This window comes from Salvelinus sp. IW2-2015, unplaced genomic scaffold (genome assembly GCF_002910315.2).
Source record: "Salvelinus sp. IW2-2015 unplaced genomic scaffold, ASM291031v2 Un_scaffold1701, whole genome shotgun sequence".
NCBI lineage: Eukaryota > Metazoa > Chordata > Actinopteri > Salmoniformes > Salmonidae > Salvelinus > Salvelinus sp. IW2-2015.
The window spans coordinates 5,951-16,386 of NW_019943094.1; positions in this window are offsets into that span (position 1 = coordinate 5,951).

Below are 10,436 nucleotides of genomic sequence, written 5' to 3' on the forward strand. Positions count from 1 at the left end.
GTATTCTTGGCTGTGTGCTTAGGGTCGTTGTCCTGTTGGAAGGTGAACCTTCACCCCTATCTGAGGTCCTGAGGTCTCTGGAGCAGGTTTTCATCAAGGATCTCTCTGTACTGTGCTCCGTTCATCTTTCCCTTGATCCTGACTAGTCTCCCAGTCCCTGCCGCTGAAAAACATCCCCACAGCATGATGCTGCCACCACCATGCTTCCCCATAGGGATGGTGCCAGGTTTCCTCCAGACATAACGATCAGAATTCAAGCCAAAGAGTTCAATCTTGGTTTCATCAGACCAGAGGATCTTGTTTCTCATGGTCTTTGAGTCCTTTAGGTGCCTTTTGTCAAACTTCAAGTGGGCTGTCATGTGCCTTTTACTGAGGAGTGGCTTCCGTCTGGCCGATGACTGCTGCAGAGATGGTTGTCCTTCTGGTTCTCCCATCTCCGCAGAGGGACTCTGGAGCTTGGTTCTTGGTCACCTGGCTGCTAGCACCGTCATGAAAAGGGGCATGAGGGAAACCCTACAATAATATGTTTTGCTAAGTAGTGAGAACACTCTGGAGCAGGCAATGTTGAAAAGTAAAATTAAGAAATGTTGTACTTTCCTTACATGTCGTTTTGTAATTGACTAAAACAAGCAGACATTAAGATTGCTTTTGAAAAGGGTAAAGTATTTGTTGTGAGCCAACAGGGTATCCTAGGGTAACCACGGGTTTATTTCCCAACATGCGGGCATGTTAGTTTTGGGACAGGTTAGTTTTGGGACTATTGTGAATCTGTGCACCAAACCAGAGCATTCAGAGACCTGGAGCATTCAGAGACCCGGAGCATTCAGAGACCCGGAGCATTCAGAGACCCGGAGCATTCAGAGACCCGGAGCATTCAGAGACCCGGAGCATTCAGAAACCCGGAGCATTCAGAGACCCGGAACATTCAGAGACCCGGAGCATTCAGAAACCCGGAGCATTCAGAGACCCGGAACATTCAGAGACCCAGAGCAAGAACATTTAATTATTTATTTATTTAACCAGGCAAGTCAGTTAAAAACAAATTCTTATTTACAACGACAGCCTACACCGGCCAAACCCGGACGACGCTGGGCCAATTGCGCGCTACCCTATGGGACTCCCGATCACGGCTGGTTGTGATACAGCCTGGAATCAAACCAGGGTGTCTGTAGTGACGCCTCTTGCACTAAGATGCAGTGCCTTAGACCGCTGCACCACCCGGGAGCCCAGTGAGCACCACTCGGCACCTATAGAACAGCTGTAACACAACAAGCGTTTACATAGTCTTTATTTGCTGACTCATTATTACAATATGACACATACGACAGCTGTATGGTGTACAGCAAGGGTATTCAACTCTTGAAGTACGAAGCCCGCTGGTTTTCTCTTCTACCTAATAATTAATTGCACACACGCCTGGTGTCCCAGGTCTAAATCAGTCCCTGATTAGAGGGGAACAATGAAGAAATGCATTGGAACTGGCTTCGAGGTCCAGAGTTGAGATTGAAGGGTGTACACTATGAACATTATTCAACTGAAAGGCTAAGCCAATGGAGAGGCAGCCATTTTGTGTTAACAGATTAAATGTTGTGTTTTGACACTGGCTAAACCAGCCACAGTAATGTGGTGCTGCAACAAATCAAACAACAATGGCCAAATGTGACAGACGCAGATTCACTCCTCTTCCGGCTCTCACTCTCTCTCTCTCTCTATATATATATATATATATATATATTCCCTCCTCTTCCTCCTTTCTCTATCTATCTATATATCTATCTATATCTATATATATATATATATGTATTCACTCCTCTTTCTCTCCTCCCTCTCTCTCTATCTATCCCTCCCTGGGTTGCGTAACTGCTGACGCACTCATGATCCGTGGAAAAGAGGGAATCGGTTTTACTAGGTTGATCCCAGAGGTCAGGAGCGAGACAAGAGTATACCGGGAGGAGAGAAGAGGGGAGGAGAGGAGGGAAAACAGTACATGGGAAAAGCAAAGAAAAGGCATATTCTCGTCCTAGTGTTACTGTAGCTGGGAGCTGGCAATGGAGGATAACAGAGGAGGCAGCAACAGACAGCAAGACACCATCAGGGCGGCAAGTAGCTTAGGGATTAAGAGCGTTGGGCCAGTAACCGAAAGGTCGCTGGTGCGAATCCCCAAGCCGGTAATGTGGAAATAAATGCCATGATCAAGACAGTTAACCCTCAACAGCAGCTGCTTCCTGGGAGCCAATGACATGGACATTGATTAAGACAGCCCCCCGCACCTCTCTGATTCAGGGGAGTTGGGTTAAACGTGGAAGAAACATTTCAGTTGCATGCATACGGTTGTGCAACTGATTAGGTACCCCCCTTTCTTTCTTTCATCAGACAGACTGGATCCACTACTGAGAGTACAGTACCCTAACCCTTGTTCTCACAGAGATGAGAGAGGGTCGGGATGAGAAATTTAGAAATCTTTGTCTTTGATGAGCAAAAAGAGACATACACCATCAGCAGTAAGGTTGACCCCGTAGTGATGCCTTCCTGCTCTGTAGAGAGAAGATAGAAAGGGGAGAGGGAGAAGACAGAGAGGGAAAGAGGTACACAAGCAATCATATAGGGGGCAGAGAGGGAATGGCAGAAGGAAAGAGAGAAAGATAACGAAAGAGATATAGACAGACAGACAGAGACAGACAGACAGGACAGACAGACAGACAGACAGACAGACAGACAGAACAGACAGACAGACAGACAGACAGACAGACAGACAGGACAGACAGACAGACAGACAGACAGACAGACAGACAGACAGGACAGACAGACAGACAGACAGCAGACAGACAGACAGACAGACAGACAGACAGACAGACAGACAGACAGACAACAGACAGACAGACAGACAGACAGACAGACAGAGGTGAGAGTAAAGCTGTGAGCTGCAGCAGGACTTTACAGTGCAGCAGGATAATTAGAGAGTGTGACTCAAGTTCCAGGACTAATACCCCCATATGGAGAGGATAGACAAGAGAGCTCTCTCTCTCCCACACTCCAATAAACTCTATCCCCCTTTCTCCATCTGATCTCACTCTGTCTTTCTCCCTCATCTAACCCTCTCCTCTGACTCTCGCTCTTCCCTTCTCCCCTCTCTCTTTCTGCTCCCTCTCTCCTCTAACTCCTAATCACCCCAATAGACCCAATCTCCTCAGGGTCGGATCTCTGTTTTAGTACCTCTAGAGAGTCCTCAAGGGTCTTATCCCACTGTCTTAGTACCTCTAGAGTCCTCAGCGGTCTATTCTGTCGTAGTTACCTCTAGAGAGTCCTCAGGGTCTTTATCCATGTTCTTAGTACCTATAGAGTCCTCAGGGTCTTATCTCTTGTCTTAGTACCTCTAGAGAGTCCTCAGGGTCTTATCCCACTGTCTTAGTACCTATAGAGAGTCTCAGGGTTTAATTATTTTTTTTTTCCTTTCTGTCTTAGTACCTCTAGAGAGTCCTCAGGGTCTTATCCATGTCTTAGTACCTTAGAAGAGTCCTCAGGGTCTTATCCATGTCTAGTACCTATAGAGAGTCCTTCAGGTCTTATCCCTTCTTAGTACCTCTAGAGACTCCTCATGGTCTTATCAGTCTAGTACTCTAGAGAGTCATCAGGGTCTTATCCACTGTCTTAGTACCTCTAGAGAGTCCTCAGGGTCTTATCCATGTCTTAGTACCTCTAGAGTCCTCAGGGTCTTATTCCCTGTCTTAGTACCTCTAGAGAGTCCTCAGGGTCTTATCCATGTCTTAGTACCATAGAGAGTCCTCATGGGCTTATTCATGTCTTAGTACCTATAGAGAGTCCTCATGGTCTTATCTCTGTCTTAGTACCTCTAGATTCCTCAGGGTCTTATCCCTGTCTTAGTACCTGTAGAGAGTCCTCAGGTCTTATCCATGTCTTAGTACATATAGAGAGTCCTCAGGGTCTTATCCATGTCCTTAGTACCTATAGAGAGTCCTCAGGGTCTTATCCATGTCTTAGTACCTATAGAGAGTCCTTCAATGGTCTCTTATCCATGTCTTAGTACCTCTAGAGAGTCCTCAGGTCTTATCCCTGTCTTAGTACCTTAGAGAGTCCTCAGGGTCTTATCCCTGTCTTAGTACCTTAGAGAGTCCTCCTCAAGGTCGTATCCCTTCTGAGTACCTCTAGAGATGTCCTCATGGTCTTATCCATGTCTTAGTACCTCTAGAGAGTCATCAGGGTCTTATCCCACTGTCTTAGTACCTTCTAGAGAGTCCTTCCTCAGGAATTATACCACTGTCTCTGTACCTAGAAAGTCCTCCTCAGGGTCTTATTTCACCTATCTTAGTACCTCTAGAGAGTCCTCAGGTCTTTATCCCACGTGCTTATTACCTCTAGAGAGTCCTCCTACTCCTCTTCCTCTGCTTTAAAACATTCCAGGCTAGGTAGGGCTGGATAGGACCTCAGCCAGAAAGGCTGCCTGCTGAAAACACACAACCACTGTCGTGCTCTGGGCAAGAGTCTTACGCCAGATCCTCTAGTGGGACATTGAGCTTTCTAAAGCAAATAGAAAGCTAGCTAATTTTCCCCCAACATCAGACACCCCTTAACATGTACACCCCCTAACATCGGCACCCCCCAACATCGGACACCCCCTAACATCGACACCCCAACAATCGGACACCCCCTAACATCGACACCCTTAACATCGGACACCCCCTAACATCGGACACCCCCTAACATCGGACACCCCTTAACATCGGACACCCCCAACATCGGACAACCCTTAACATCGGACACCCCCTAACATCGGACACCCCCCAACATCGGGACACCCCTAACATCGGACACCCCCTAACATCGGACACCCCCCAAACATCGGACACCCCCTAAACATCGGACACCCCCCAACATCGGACCCACCCCGGAACATCGGACACCCCTAACATCGGACAACCCCTTAACATCGGACACCCCCTAACATCGGACACCCCCCAACATCGGACACCCCCTAACATCGGACACCCCCTAACATCGGACACCTTCTAACATCGGACACTCTCTAGCAGTTAGAGGATTAAATCACCTCGAACACAACAATTAAATGGACTGGAAAATAACAGTACATTTTGTGACTAAAGGCCCCCTTCTAGCTAGCTGACTACCGACTACTAATCTACCGACTACTAATCTACCGACTACTAATCTACCGACTACTAACCTAAGTTAAGTTAGGTTGTGAGAGATTTCAAAGAAGTTATATACACTACCGTTCAAAAGTTTGGTCCATTAAAATAACATCAAATTGATCAGAAATACAGTGTAGAAATTGTTAACGTTGTAAATGACTATTGTAGCTGGAAACGGCTGATTTTTTATGGAATATCTACATATGCTTACAGAGGCCCATTATCAGCAACCATCACTCATGTGTTCCAATGGCACGTTGTGTTAGCTAATCCAAGTTTATCCTTTTAAAAGGCTTATTGATCATTAGAAAACCCTTTTGCAATTATGTTAGCACAGCTGAAAACTGTTGTATTGATTAAAGAAGCAATAAAACTGGCCTTCTTTAGACTAGTTGAGTATCTAGAGCATCAGCATTTGTGGGTTCGATTACAGGCTCAAAATGGCCGGAAACAAAGAACTTTCTTCTGAAGCTTGTCAGTCTATACTTGTTCTGAGAAATTAAGGCTAGCTGAGTTCTAATCGCGCCAAACCCTTTGCAAACGAGTGGAATCATGAACAGTGGTTTGTTCAATATGTTTAACTACATCTTCCAGATTTGCCTCCTGGAATTGCCTTTTTAGCAGCAGATTTACCACTCTCCCAAATGGCTAACTCTGCCCTCTTGAGGCACAGGCCCCCTGAGACATGAAACGAAGTACCCCAGCTCGCAGTCAGCTCAAGTAGGCAACTAGAGAGTCAGAGACGCTGCTGACAGTGTTTGCGAGATGAAGGACAAAAGGCCATTTTAAAACCGTCCCGCGACTCCTGCCATGTCTATAGAAATCCCCCAAACAAACAAAAAAACGACTCTCTGAGAATGACTGCACAACTGGCAAACAGTTGCTTATAGATATGTCAGTCAGGTGGCTAGCTGCTGGCAGAGAATTGTATTTCAGTAATGTTAAAGGGCTCTGGCTGGTATTACTTAGCCAACTAGAAGGATGAAGTAAGAAGCTAACGTTAAAGGGATACTTCAGGATTTTGGCAATGAGGCCCTTTATCTACAACCCTGGAGTCAGATAAACTGATGGACACCGTTTGTATGTCTCTGTGTCCATTATAAAGGAAGTTAGGGGTAGTTTTTCTAGCCAATGCTAAATAGCATTAGCGCAATGACTGGAAGTCTATGGGTATCAGTGATAGCGCAATGACTGGTAGTCTGTGTGTAACGCTAGTTAGTAATTGGGTAGAAAAACTACCTCTAACTTCCTTCACTAGTTAGCAACTTCCTTAAATCTACATGCAGAGACATCTCTTTAAACAGAGCCTACCTCAGGAAAAAAATAAAAATACACTACTAAATGAAGTAACTTTGCTTTACAGAGAGTAGGCTACTGAGACAGACAGTGATGTGGAGCTCAGTAGTGAGGCTGAGGCAGGCTGAAATGCATGCAGAAGGAAGCAGAGGAGACACAGAGAGAGAGATAGAGAGAAGAAGCAAGCAGAGAGAGGTTAGTACAGTGGTCCCCAAACTTGGGATCGGGGTCCCATGTGGGGTCCTCGTAGGAAATCTGTAGTAATCTCATCAAACAAGTTAGCAACTTTAAAAAACAAATATATGAACATATGAACATCTTCCTTATAGGCCGACATTGAAATACATTACAATACAACCACTGTATGTTTCAATATGAACATCTCCACAGGACCTATCTTCCTTATAGGCTGACATTACAATANAACCACTGTATGTTTCAATATGAACATCTCCACTGGACCTATCTTCCTTATAGGCTGACATTAAAATGCTATACAAACAATGCAGTTCTAAAAATGTCAGATGTTTTCATTTCATCGCTGATGCTATGCGTCGGGGTCTCATATTTTCCCCATTTCTGGGGTATAGCATTACAATTGTATAGCTAATACGGTATGTGTTTGTAGATGGACTGAGGTGAATGAACCTACAGCAGCCAAGGTGATAATGGCTGGGGTAATTTTTGCTGTTCTCCACATAGCATTTTAAAGTTGTCCCTGTGTCATGTTCTCTCTCTATCCTCTTTATCTCTCGATCCTCTTTATCTCTCTACCCTCTAGTTCTATCTCTACCTTATCTTTCTCTCTCTACCTAAACTATCTCTCTCTACCCTCTCTTTCTCTCTCTACCCTATCTTTCTCTCTCTCTCCTCTTTCTCTCTCTACCCTCTTTATCGCTCTACCTTATCTTTATCTCTCTACCCTCTATTTCTCTCTTTACCTTATCTTTATCTCTCTACCCTCTATTTCTCTCTTTACCTTATCTTTCTCTCTTTACCTTATCTTTCTCTCTCTACCCTCTATTTCTCTCTTTACCTTATCTTTCTCTCTCTACCTTATCTTTCTCTCTCTACCCTCTATTTCTCTCTTTACCTTATCTTTCTCTCTCTACCCTCTATTTCTCTCTTTACCTTATCTTTCTCTCTCTACCTTATCTTTCTCTCTCTAGCCGCTCTACGCACAATGTGTACACATATACTGTAGTTACTAGGGAAATTATGTTAGGAATTTCTAAATTCTCTCTGAGGTATTCCGGAACGGGAGTAGAGTAACAGTAGATTACCCTGGTGTGTGAATTTGAACTGAATGGAACCATCCTCAGCATTCCTCTGATTATCTTCTATGACGTCATCATTGTCTTATGGTTTTATCCCTCTTTATTTAATTCTAGTCAGCATCCCCCCATCCCCCCTGGCCTGCAACTCCTCTCCCCAGCCTCTGTCACCCCAGCGCCTGTCTCTTATACACATCTAGATGTGTATAAGAGACAGCCCATCCCCCCACCCCATCATCTCTTTCCCATCCAGTCCTTACTAAGCCTTGATGAGCAGTCATCACTACGTGAGCACACCATTGTGAAATAAGGTGAGCTAGGGAAGCAGCTGTCCACTGCAGTGGGATCCAGGATGCATAGATATACTGGACTTGACTTTGGTAAAAGCAGAATGCCTTTATCACAGCAGTTTGGCAGTCAATATATAGATTATATACTGTAATTTGCTCAAAGCACTTTTAACCAATCATAACAGGTGGGTAGTCAGTGTACAGGATATCCCTCAGAACAGAAAAAGGTTTTCATAAATTCATAATTAATCGTAATTCAAAGCAACCCAAAATGTGTCCAGAGGCATTAGCACTGTACTGCATATATCACATGGTCCAGTATGAATTATGAAACAAGGCTTAAAAATCACTACGCACAGAACTAGGGGTGTATCGTACACATATTACTAAGCCTTTCAGTAAGGGGACCTCAGATCGGTTTCGCACTGTGAACCTGAATGAATACATTAAAACACTAGGCCTATAGGCTAAACCTACGCTGCATTGAATCCCTCTTGAGCAAATCTGAGCTGGAAAAATAAAACCGTTCAGGCTATTTCGTTAAAACAACTAGAGCCTATGTGCACATTGTGATCAACATTCTCATCTTAATTGGCACATTTCAAAACTGTCCTTTTGTGAGGCGCAGCCGGGAACTATTTCTGTACAATGGCAAGTGGTTCGATAACCAGGAGGATTCTCCTTCATCGTTTAACCCTCCTGTTGTGTTTGTTTCATGTTAATTCATTCTGTGTTCCCGGTCCAAAATGACCACCCCATTAAAGCTGATTATAAATCCATAATAATACATATATTATCACCAAATGTTGTGTTAGATCTTTTTATCAACTTAAGTTCTTGTGAACATTACAAGTTTTGAACTTCTATTTGCTATCTATGGTCTGCAGGTCTCGTTGACCTGAGCTCATACAACTCGTTTTTGAGTAAAAAAAGCATAAAAAAAGTTATAGTCAAAATGGATTATTTTGACAATAACATATAGATTAAACATCTGGTGCTATTTATCACAGACTACTTTGAGTCAAAGTTTAACAAGGACTCTCTCCTCCTCACCAGTGTCATGGTTAAAGATATGATCAAGAGTCTCACACACAGTATATTGTTTGGTCATTGTGCTGCCACAGAATGAATTGTGAGCAAGGCCTCAAACAATATTTATATACCAGAGCTGTGAGGGAAGTTCTACTGTATATATTATTGAAACAATGTTGCAATTGTTTGTGAGAATGCCAACAGGTATTGGGGAAAGGTTCCCGTGGGCGTTGCCATGGAAGCCAAAAATTAACAACAATAAGCTCATGCATTTATTCTGATTGGTTAAGTTAAGGATTAATGTTTGGGATAGGTTTAATTAAGCTCAGGCATTCATTCTGATTGGTTAAGTTAAGGATTAAGGTTTGGGATAGGTTTAATTAAGCTCAGGCATTCATTCTGATTGGTTAAATTAAGGATTAAGGTTTGGGGTAGGTTTAATTAAGCTCAGGCATTCATTCTGATTGGTTAAGTTAAGGATTAAGGTTTGGGGTAGGTTTAATTAAGCTCAGGCATTCATTCTGATTGGTTAAGTTAAGGATTAAGGTTTGGGGTAGGTGTAATTAAGCTCAGGCATTAATTCTGATTGGTTAAGTTAAGGATTTTGGGATAGGGTTAAAACATCCATTAGTTAAGACTGGCCTTGCTAACTCATTGTGGATGGTTGGCACAGTCGTCAACGCATCCAGCTCCCACTCCATACACCATGGGTTCAGTCCCATAGTCACCATTGTGTGCTTCCATAATCCTTATACAACATTTAGTATGGTGCCTCTGCCCTGCATTATATCCCACTGCTAATGACCCAGTGAAGAAGGCAGCACTGTCATTGAGACAACTCCTATATTCAAACCACATGTACATTTCTCTCTCATTTCCTCTCACACACACACCTTCACACACCTTCACACACACCTTCACACACAGGTGCTAGCAGCACAGCAGTAGTGTGTAGAGCGGGCCCTCTCACACATACACACACACACAGGCGCTAGCAGCACAGCAGTAGTCTGTAGAGCGGGCCCTGTCACACATATACAGTATCTACTGTTGAACACACATCATCAATAATACACCAGCTGTAGGAATCATACAGCTCCCAGGCACAGAGTGATGTAGAGATTAGCAGAGTATAATACGGAAGAGTGCAGTAGTGATTAGTAGTGTATGGTACAGAAGAGTAGAGATCAGTAGAGTAGAACACAATACACTAGAGTCCAGTAGAGTACAGATTAGTAGTGTAGAGTACAGTAGAGTAGAGTAGAGATCAGTACAGTAGAGTAGGGTACAGTAGAGTAGAGATCAGTACAGTAGAGTAGAGTACAGTAGAGTAGAGTAGAGATCAGTAGAGTACAGTAGAGATTAGTAGAGTAGAG